General features: G+C 48.5%; 1 protein-coding gene across 6 annotated transcripts in view; it reads right to left on the reverse strand.

The window, feature by feature from the left end:
* Positions 1-8,760, reverse strand: part of NCOA2 (nuclear receptor coactivator 2) — a 201,814-nt gene extending 193,054 nt beyond the window's left edge. For 2 of the 6 annotated variants that reach the window (XM_040545926.1, XM_040545928.1), the window contains exon 1: positions 4,676-4,844. The gene's annotated coding sequence lies outside the window, so the exon portion shown is untranslated. Of the gene's footprint in view, positions 1-1,478; positions 1,568-3,870; positions 3,890-4,634; positions 4,845-8,660 lie in introns of those variants that run through there. The other 4 variants (XM_040545930.1, XM_040545929.1, XM_040545927.1 and 1 more) reach the window with 4 other exon arrangements.
* Positions 8,761-8,988: the final 228 nt, after the last annotated feature.

Here is an 8,988-nt window from a genome sequence, read left to right on the forward strand (position 1 = left end):
TAAAAATACACCATGATGATTTGTGGTGGTGTTTTTTTGTTTGTTTTAGTTTGGATTTTTTTTTTTTTTAAATGCTGCACCCTAAATTGATTAAACTATGCAAGCTGTCATTTTCCATGTCCCATTTCTACTTGGTATATTTTGAAGAGGCTAAGCTATTGAATCATTAAAAATAGGGAGTGTTTGCATAATGCAAATACTGCTGACAAACTATTAGCCTCAAACTGGTAAGCTGCTTTAGTAATATGTAACCACTGATGTAACATTACAAATTATTCTTACTACTCAAAGTTACCATTTCACTTATATGCACGCCTGCTCAAACTGCAACTCCATCACAGAGCTGGATTCCTTGTGTTTCATGTTTCCCCTGAAATCTTAAAAATATTATCAAAATACTATCTACAATAAACATGTGAAGTGTACGTTATCTAAGCATGATTACCCTGACGGGTAAAAGTCAAAGAATACTTCTGTAAGGTTTAAATTCCCAGGAGAAGAAAAGCTCAGCTCCTGTCTGCAAGCACACAATGGAATCACAGCTGACGATGCACATCTTTTTCTGGATGTCTCCATATGCTCAGGAGGGTTCCCCCCCGCCCCCCCCCAGTCCCTCCCTGTTTCTCCCTCTCCGCCTCCCTTGCTCTCAGGATTACATTGACAGATTTGTCTTTATCTGCCACCAGGAGCATGAGAATGTTTTAACAACTAACACAAATAAAGTAGTGCACTGAACTTCACCTTATTTAAAAATAAAAATAAGGGATCCTGCCAGAGTAGCCATCTGTAACTAAATTAGCTAATAGTAGAAAACGAGTACATGAATGGATGCTGTAATATACCTTCTACAAAAGTAAATATCAACATTACTCTGTCCTTAGTTTAAAATGCTAAGTCACACACAAGGGTATATACCGTGTAACAACACATCTCACCTTTGGCCTCAGAAGCCAGAAGCCAGACACAGAAATAAATGAATACCAAACATTTTAATGAAGGTAAGAATTCTAAAGAAAACCGGTGGAATTTGTTAAATACTTTATATGTACTTGAATACGAATTGCACTGTTTAGAGAGGCTAAGCACAGCAAACATACAAAAAATGAATTTGGCAGAAACAGCATTAGCTCAGTATTGCCTTTCTTCAGCGCACAATTAGTACTGAGCAGACAAAGAGAGTTACATTTATACTTGAATTTGGCACCAGTCTCACGCTCAGCTTTTTCTCTTCAATGAGCTGACAGCATCCTCAAGGTTTTAAGTCTCACAAGCCTCTGCGATTTCCACAATTCTCATTTCAGGTGCTACCAAAACTCAGGCTCAATGTTGAGCCCCAGATTTTGCCAATAAGACAGTGACATCAGTAACAAAGGGAAAGACCAGAAGACTGTGGGCACTGTAGCAGCAGCTGTCTTTCCCAATGACTTTGTTCTTCCTGCTGAAAAACCTGTGCTCTCTACAGATGGACTAGCTCTTACTCTCTTTCAGCGATGGAGGGAAGTGTTGAACATCAACACTTTCATTCTCATGACAGAGTCTTGCAGACTTACAGTGAGCAAGCTGCATCCTAAAGGATTATAAAAACACAAATATTCTTAAATAATTAATCTTGACTTCATGGCTTCAGTTTAATACAATACACTACTTCCTACATGAACAAATCCCTAATACTTTCCCATTTTTGCCCAAGGGGAATGATCTTTGAACATTTTCACTCTCAAATTATGTAGCTATGGTTTAAGAACTTAAAACTGAACTGTCTTATTCCAACAGTTTCATTCTTGATAGGAATAATGTATTCCTTCCTCAAATGTCTTGAGTTTCGAATATAGCACTGACACCACCAGGACACACAAAGAGGAACACAAGAAGAGCTACACATCTTGCAAAAAAGCATCTTCAGAAACTACAGTGATACTCATGAAGTATCAGTGTAGTATATGGATCCTTTTGCTAGTAAAGACCACAAGCCTGAGAAAATATAAAGTTGAGAAACCTTCAGTTTTTACGTGAAATAAAAGAACTTGCCGGCTGAAAAAAAAAAAAAAAAAGACATAATTACACCACCTTTGTCAGGCATTTATTACATAATGCTCATCAAAATGAGATACAAACATACTAAAAATTACATGATTCTTCAGATATTTGTATGACATTTAAGATCAACCATTCTTTCCAAAGCTGTTCTGAATATTTCTGAGGGTTGATTCCATGACCGAGTATTTTGCTCAAGACCCCGGATCACAAATTGACATTAAGCTTATCACAGCACCTCTTGTAAACTTGGGGAATAACCTAGGGAGAGCAGGGGGGCAAATTTACATCTTATCTCCCATGACAGAGCGCAGCCAACTTCGGTGTTCCAGAGTAATACAGCTATTGAGGGCTATATTAGAAATGTCAAAGTAAGGAACACAAATTCATGGGTGTCCACACATGCCTGCAAACACATATGTATGTGCAAATTTGCACGAGCCTGATGTACCCTATTTATGACGCCACTGCTGACGTAAACAAGCAAGTGTTCTGAAAACTACGTAGGAGGTGCAGTACCCACACAATCTGTGGTAAAACGGCCAGTTTTCATTCACAGGGGTCTTACACTGTTCATAAGGGAACAAGAACGTCGCTTTGGGGAATAACAGCTTCAGCGTGAGGTTCTCGAGGGCACCCAACGCTGCCCTTTCTCTGCAAGCATCCAGCACAGTGGATCAGCAGCTCCCCCTGCCCAGGCGGCCTCTTAGAGGGATCCCCCACGAGAGGGGCCCACCAGGTGGCCCAACGCCACTCTCAGGTTGTAAGAAGCGAGGAAATTAACCGGCCAGAGTTGATTTCATACTTCAGCACATGAAAACCCAACGGGATGAAAACAAATGACTGCCGTCAGCCACAATGGCAGCGAAGTAAGAACAACAACAAAAAATGCTTTAAGTAAAAAGAGTGGCAGCCTTAAACTGCCTACTTATTTACAGTGGCAATAGAGCTTCGCTGTAACTGTCATAGGCAGACACAATACGCTGAGCTCAAAACTATTCTTAAACAGCATAAAAATATTTCAGGCAGCAGGTGAATAGGCTTTATAACCGAACCGACTACCCCGAAATAAAAGCATAAGAAGAAAACCCAGCAATCGATTATTGCCCAACAAGCAAGCCGGCCTCCTTTCGCAAGGAGGCTGTTTCCTGGCTAATTACAAGTGCATTCAGACAGCGGGCTGCACACACACACTTCAGAGGCAAGTAGTGAGGGTGAGACCAGCTCGACCCCGCGGCTCCGGTTACACCGCGGTTACTCCGCGTTTACCTCCGCGCCCGCCTGCCCCCGAGGAGCGCGGCGGCAGCGGGGGACCCGCAGCGCCCCCGCGGCGCGGGGAGGGGCGCAACAACCGCGCTGCGCGGTGGGAGGAGGGCTTGGGGCACCTCTCCCCCCCCCGCCCCAAAAGCGTGGGGCCCCGCTCCCGGCGCTGCCACCACCACCGCGGCCCCCCCGTCCTTGCAGCCCCGCGGTGAGCGCGGCGCCGCCCGCCCCGCCCGCACGGGGACCCCGCGCCCAGCCGGCTGCCATCCCTCCTCCTCCTCCTCGTCCTCCCCGCCCCGCGCACACACGCAGCCACACGGCACTGCGGCGGCCGGGCCCCCACCCCACCCACCCCTCCCGGGAGGCGGCGGCGGCCGCCCCGGGGCTGCGCGAACGCGGAGCCTCCGCGGCTCGGCTCGGCTCGGCCCGGCCCCGGTTCGGCTCGGCTCGGCCCGGCGCTGCGCGGCGCGCACACGCAGGCGCAACCCCCGCGCAGAAAGTTCGCAGAAGTTACCCGCTTTGCCCCCTCCTTCCCCCCGCGCTCCCCGGCCCACCGGGAAGGGCAGAGGGCACCTGGAGGAGCCGAGCAGAGCCGAGCCGGGATGGGAAGGGAAGAGGGAAAAGGGAAGGGGGCGGCCGGCTCGGCCCCGAGCCGTTGTCAGCCGGGGGAAGGGGAGGGGGCGAACACCGCCCTGCTCCCCAAATCAGCCCTTTTGTCAGCGGGGACGGAGAGACCCTCCCTGCAAGTTTCCCGTGCGAGGGGGGGGGATCCTAAACACCCCTCTGAAATCCCCACCCTCGCGCCGCTCTGCCCCATGCCCTCCCCCGGCGGATGCCCGCGCCCCCCCCCGCGGCGCCCCCTGCCTTCCCCCCACTTTCTCCCCCCGGCAGCTGCGGAGAGGCGGCTCCCCACCTCCGGCCGGCCTGGCCGCAGCGAAGCGACCCCCCCCGGGCCCGGCGGCAGCAGCGTGCGGTGCATGCACCCCCCAGCCCCCCCACAACGTGGGGGGGGGGGCGTCCCGGGGCAGTACCCCCCCCCCCCCCAAAAAAAAAAAAGGGGGGGTGTGCGTGCACGATGCCCCCGCGAGGGGCGTCCCCGCAGCCCCTCTTCCCCTTCACCTCCCCGCCGAGGGGGCCGCGACCCCCGCCCGGTTCCCCCCTTCCCATAACCCCCCCCGCTCCCCTCGGCCGGCGTCAGCGCGGGGGAAGCCGCCCGCCACCGCCGTCCCTCCGCGGCCCCGGGCGGCCCCCGGTGCCCCGTCAGGGAGGCGTGGGGGGGGTCGGGGCACACTCCCCCCGCCGAGCCGGGGCCGAGGGGGGCGTGCGGGAGCCGGTACCGGGGTCAGCGGCGTCCCCCGCGGCCGCCGGCGGCGCTGACCTTCGCTTTGTAAGCCGAAGCTGAAGCTGGGGCTGCGGCCGCCATGTTCCCGTTTTAATAACTGCCTGCTTGTTTATTTCAATGCAGAGACCCTCCCACCACTCGCCCTCCTCCTCCTCCTCCTCCCCTCCTTCTACCCAGAGGAGGGCTGGACGAGGAGGAGGCGGGGGGAGGCACAAGGCACTCCCCCCCTGCCCCCGGGCACGGCGGCAGCGGGCCGGGCCCCGCGCTGGGGGAGGCCGAGCCGAGCCGAGCCGGGCTGGGTGGCACCGATGCGCCGCCACCCCCGGCCGATGTCCCCCCGGGCCGCGGGGCTGTCCCGCTGCCCGCCCCCGGGGACAATGGCAGCCCCGCTCCCCCCAGCCCTGCACCCACCGGGGGGGGGGGGGAAGGGGAAAAAGGGGAGGGAGGGGGGAAGAAAGGAAAAGAGGAAAAAAAAAAAAAAAAAAAGTCCTTCGCCCTCACAGGGGCGAGTCTTTAAATGCAGCCCGCTGCGGGACTGGGGCGCTTCCCTTTTAGTGGCCCATCTTCACCAAAAAGAAGGGGGCGGTGTTATTCCCCCCCCCCCCCCCCCAAACAAAATAAAAAAAAATAATTAAAAAAAAAAAAGGAAAACACGTTGTGTGCAAATTGTGGCACCGCCGCACAACCGCGCAGCAGCACCGACTCTCGCAGGATGGGGAGATGCGAGTTAAAAATTACTGAGGGCCGAAGGATGGTTGTTAAACATTGCCCTTTAGTTCTGCAGGCAAGCCGTTATGCAGAAATCCTATCTTAAAAGATCAGCCTTACGTTTTCACAAGTATCCCTAATAACGAGCTATACTCTGCAGGCTCTAACAATTGTTATTTCTAACGTTTTCTCACATGAATATGTAGCCCTAAGTTTTTCTGCAGTTATCCAGGCATTATACATTGTTACTGATAGTATGGCTAACTCAGCAGATACTCTGATACTTTTTTTATCATAATACTTGTTTTTCAGGCGTTACATTTTGCTGTAGTACCTGTGCTGCGTATGTTTCCCTATGCTCGTCTGACTCATTTTTGTGTTTGTTTGTTTTGCTTTTTTCTTTCATTTAGTAATAATAGTTCAGTTGTCTCTCAAAACAAATTTAAGGCAAACCTTCTGCCCTGCTTGTCTCCTCTGTCCACTGAAAACTTCTAATATTTTCCTCTTCTGGAGAAAGAACTTGGGTATGGTGGGGTTGGCCATCAGAAGTCTGCTTGAATTTAGTCATTAGAAAGCTGGGGGGATGGAGGGGATAATTCACATATGCTTAGCTTTGCTGCTAAACTAACGAGAGATCCTACCAACCCTAAATGCACCCTTTTAGATGAGTTCTTTTGGCATCACCCCAAGTGGCATACTCCAGTGCTGGGCTGCTGCAGCTGGAGAGGACAACCCTTGGGAATGTCCCTGTCAGTCGTGCTCAGGCAGAGAAACTCTTGTGTTTGCAGAAAGCTCTTCGACCCTGCCCGAAGACAGGCAGGCTGCAAAGAGATCGAAGGGCTGTTCTGGCTGAAGTGCAGAGAAGTCAGAATATTACCTTGAAATAACATGGCAAATGAGAGCAGCTTGTATGTGGAAGAAAACCTGGGGCAAAGAGACAGAGCTTTTCCTCTGGTCTCATTTGTTATATCTGTGCAAATTTCTGTAGCAAATAAGCTAACTGTTATACAGGCAATAATCTCATTTACCTCACAGTCATGATTCATTCATTCCCCTATGCGAAATGAAGCAGTGGTCCGCTGGGAAAAAAATAGTGTCTTTGATATTATGACCATAAGCAGTCCAATTTAGAATTGCACAGGTAATTTTAATTCCAGTATTTCTTATTTATAAATGCTTGATTTTTCCCAACCCCACACATCCTTCAATGTAACCAAAAGTCCTTATTAAATTATTACCTGAATCCACCAGGAAGAGCAAGGCAGGCCTTTACCTTGCTGCGGTACAAACACAACAGATTGCCCACCTACCACAAAGTTTATGGGCTCAGCATTGAGAAAACCCCTAAGTCTGAAGCAGCTAAGAGTCCTTGTCAAACTGGGTGAGAGAGGGAATTTAACTACATACACATATGCTCAGATCCTCTGAAATTTGTTATAAGCTGCTAACTCATGAGCAAATACGTTTTGTCATCTAAGGCCAGAATACAAAACCCTGGTCACAAATATCACTGTGTGCAAAGGCCAGGAATTATGTTATTCCTAATTGCTGTTCTTTAAAGGGAAAGCGTCATCTTCCAGAGGGAAATGGATTCACTAAACACACTTCAGTGCTGGATTTTATTCAGCTTTATGGCTCTTCTTTGAATCTCCTCCAATGTATTGCACCAGTGCTGCATTAAGCTGAGTGGAGATGGGTTTTGCTTTTCACAAGAAGCTTCTCCAGTTTTAAACAAGAGCAATATATGCATTCTGTCATCCTCCCATGTTCATCCTCCTCCCACTTAGACTTCTAACCTTGCTGGCTATTTTGTTCACAGCATCACATTGTACAGTCACTTGATTATTCACTGTGATCTGCAAACCTTTCCTGGTGTGAAACTTAACACAGACAGAAGCTTTTAATTCCTTTGAATTTTCAGTGAAGTTTGCTTAAATTCCCTCATCATAACTTTTTTTTTTCCCCAGATCAATAAGAAAAAAAAAGAGAGAGAGAATTTGAGTGTAATAGTGTTTCATCGATCAGAATAAACATATGTTTTCTTTTTTTTTTTTTTTTAATTATTCCCCCCCTCCCTCCCGCCGGTGAATTTCTACAAAATTTGGCACACAGGGTACTGTGAGTAAAACTAACATACACAGAAATGTTCTTGCCTGCTTTTCAAATAAGCTAGAAAGTTATTCTTCCATCAGGTGAAAGGCAATTAACAATTTGTTGAATGCTCATGAAATTGGTAAGCCACTTAGGTATGGCTGCTGTCTCATAAAGCACCATCTCCAGCTTTAACACGTAACAAAGAGGGGTTTATGTGCACCTGCTGACATCAGGGCTATATGTAGAGCAGCTGTTGGTGTACAAAATTTTTTTTCCATGAACAGCTGCATTTACCCTGTATATTCATTCTGCCCACCTTTATGGAGAACTGAGTCCCCACTTATTAACATTCCCAAGATGACTTAGATATGGTCTTTATGACATCAATATATATATAGAGAGAGAAATACTGTATATACCTAACTCAAATCCACAAAGAAATCAAAATGAAATTTTAAATCAGGTAAATCTACTATATGATCTTCACCCTCCTTAGGGTGAGGGGGACCTGTCAAGATCTTTTGGCTGAACCCTCAGCTCCAAGTAGGGCCAATTTTGAAGTTATACCAGCTTTCCCAGTGTCATATCCAGCCAAGTTTTTCTGTCTCTAAGGAAGGAGATTGCCCAGCACCTCTAAGCAACCTGTTCCAGTGTTTGACCACACTTGTGAGGTTTCTGTGGTTTTTTGTTTGTTTTTTGTTATTGGTGGTGGTGGTTGGTTTTTGTTTTGTTTTGTTTGTTTGTTTTTCCTTTATATCTAACAAGTATTTTCCAGCTTGTGTCTGTTACCTCTCACAGTTAAAAGGCAACTGTGACCTTCCAAGAAGGCTCCATCTTCTCTATACCTGCCCATTAGATAACTGAAGAGAACAACAAAATTCCCATCTGCATTCCCTCCGTAAGACCGAACAACCCAACCCTCTCAATTGCTACTTGCATGCCATTTGCTCCGGCCACCTCACCACCTTGGCAGCACTTTGCTGGATTTGCCTTTTTATGTCAATGCCTTTTATGTACTCAAGACCTCAAAGGAGGACGCAGTAGTCCAGATGCAATCTCACACATACTCCACGGATGGGAATGTTGCTCTTGTTATTATGGCCATTGGCCTTTGTTGCAAGCGCACACTGCTGGCTGGGTTGTTGCTCACCCACAAACCCCTTTTTGCAAAGCTGTTTTCTACCTACTCAGTCCCCCAGCTCATAACACGGACACTTACTCCATCCCAGTTCGAGGATGCTGTACCACCATTTGTCAGAATTTGTGAGGTTCCTGCCAGCCCTTTTCTCCAGTCTGCTGATGTCCCTCCAGTGTGCTCACCACACCTCCCCAGTCTGTCGTCATCTGCAAACTTGCCATGGGTACACTTCATCTCTTCACTGAGGTCACTGACAATGATGTCACACAGTTTCAGCCCCAAGATTCCAGCCAACAGCTGGATTTGCTACTGGATCACAACCCTTGAGCCTAAAGGTCCAGCCAATTTTACACCAAATCTTCCTCTTGTCTAGTTCATACCTTTCCAGTGTGGTTAAATAAGGTCTGCA

The sequence above is a fragment of the Cygnus olor genome, chromosome 2 (genome assembly GCF_009769625.2).
Source record: "Cygnus olor isolate bCygOlo1 chromosome 2, bCygOlo1.pri.v2, whole genome shotgun sequence".
In the NCBI taxonomy this organism is placed as follows: domain Eukaryota; kingdom Metazoa; phylum Chordata; class Aves; order Anseriformes; family Anatidae; genus Cygnus; species Cygnus olor.